This window comes from Myotis davidii, unplaced genomic scaffold (genome assembly GCF_000327345.1).
Source record: "Myotis davidii unplaced genomic scaffold, ASM32734v1 scaffold399, whole genome shotgun sequence".
Lineage (NCBI taxonomy): Eukaryota > Metazoa > Chordata > Mammalia > Chiroptera > Vespertilionidae > Myotis > Myotis davidii.
Window position 1 is genome coordinate 4,800,426 of NW_006292094.1, and position 1,648 is coordinate 4,802,073.

The 1,648-nt window shown below is 48.7% G+C and overlaps 1 long non-coding RNA gene across 1 annotated transcript in view; it reads right to left on the minus strand.

The window, feature by feature from the left end:
• The window catches only part of LOC107183352, a 22,501-nt gene that overhangs the window by 5,818 nt on the left and 15,035 nt on the right, over window positions 1-1,648 (minus strand). Inside the window, exon 2 of the long non-coding RNA XR_001514140.1 lies at window positions 1,545-1,550. This is a non-coding gene — a long non-coding RNA (uncharacterized LOC107183352). The remainder of the gene's footprint in view (window positions 1-1,544; window positions 1,551-1,648) is intronic.

The window sequence follows — 1,648 nt, forward strand, 5'->3', positions numbered from 1 at the left end:
ATAACCGCGAAGAACCCCGCCGCCTCTGCAGCCTCCGACCTGAGGCCCCTCAGAGCGTCAGAGGCGGCGGTCGAAACCAGAGCAGGGCCGGAGGCTGCGCGTCCCCTGCAGCAGGGAGGAGGCCGCGGGCACTGGCGGTCGCTAGGGATGGGCCGGGAGAAATCGCTCGCATTGTCGGGGTGCTGGCGGACTCCGCGGCGCGGGCGCTTTTGCTTTCAACTCCCACCCACCCCCAAACGGCACCTCCTCCCCCTTCATTCTCCACGAATTCTGTGCAGAAGCCGGGCAGCTTCCTACCCACGTCCAGTCAGCATGCCCGCCTCCGGGGATGGGCTACTCTGGCTTTCATCTTACGGGTCAAGAGCAGTTCAGGGAGGGTTTGCAGGGTTATCGATTGTGTCATTTGACCGAAAGCAAAAAATATATAAAAGGAGAAATGACGCGTCTAGGATCAATAAGTGAACAGGAGAAGTCAGAGTTCCCAATTCCTGTCTTGGTGCTGGCCACACAATCACATGGAAACAAATTGCTCCCAAAAGGCCCTTTGGAGAAACATCCCCTCAAATGAGACGAAACAGGATTTTTTTTTTTTTGGGGGGGGGGACTCTTATCTTTTCCTTTTAATTGAATTTATTGGGGTGACCTGGTTAACAAAATTATACAGGTTTCAGGTGGGAGAAACGGTTGTTTTGTTCTTAAAGGCCTGTGTTTAAGCACCTGTCCCCTTTTCCAAAGCTTTGTGAGGATTCTCGGATGTACAAAATAGACCTTGTAGGTCGTCCCCCACCCCACCCCACAAATACCAGTTTTAATAAGGCGTCCTATTTCGTATTTTGAGATACTTCTGTTTTAATGTTTCTGTGTTAGTGAGAGGGAGACAGGTAATTAAAGGAGTAGTGAACATCGCAGGTTTAAGGAATCACGAACGCACGGGTGTTACCCTCCTCTCCTCCAGGGTTGAAGGTTACCAGCTGGCGTGTGGAGGTTTTTAGGACAGTGGAGGTGCTGCCGGGCCAGCCAGCTCTCATTCTGTTCCTCTTTCCTCCTCTTCCAGTTTCCAGGAAAGGCTTCCCAGGTTTCCACACTCTTCCAAGAACAACAAAAAATGAGCAAATCCCAGGTGAGTTGTTTCTTTTCTTTATCCCTTATTTTCCAGTGGACTTCATGGCTTTTGTCTATGTTATTAAGTGTGTTCAGATGTGAAGATGGAAAAGTGGAATTTGATTAAAAGCCTATTTCCAGGTAAATGAAGAGTGAGTAGCTTTGGTCTGTGTAGGTCATGTGATCCTGTCATTTGTGTAGGTCATGTGGTCCTACAAGCCACCAAATTACTTGGAAGTATTTTCTGTCCTGCTCAGGGTTGCATTTTACTGTGATGATGTCTTTTTAAAAAAAGATATATTTTTATTGATTTCAGAGGAAGAGAGAGGGGAAGGTAGATAGCATCAGTGATCAGAGAGAATCATTGATTGGCTGCCTCCTGCTCACCCCACACTGGGGATTGAGCCCACAACCCCGGCATGTGACCTGACCAGGAATTGAACCGTGACCTACTGATTCATAGGTCAATGCTCACCCACTTAGCCACACTGGCTGGGCACCTTTTTGTGCTTTTAAAGTTTCTCTACCAAAACAAGAGGCAGGGGTT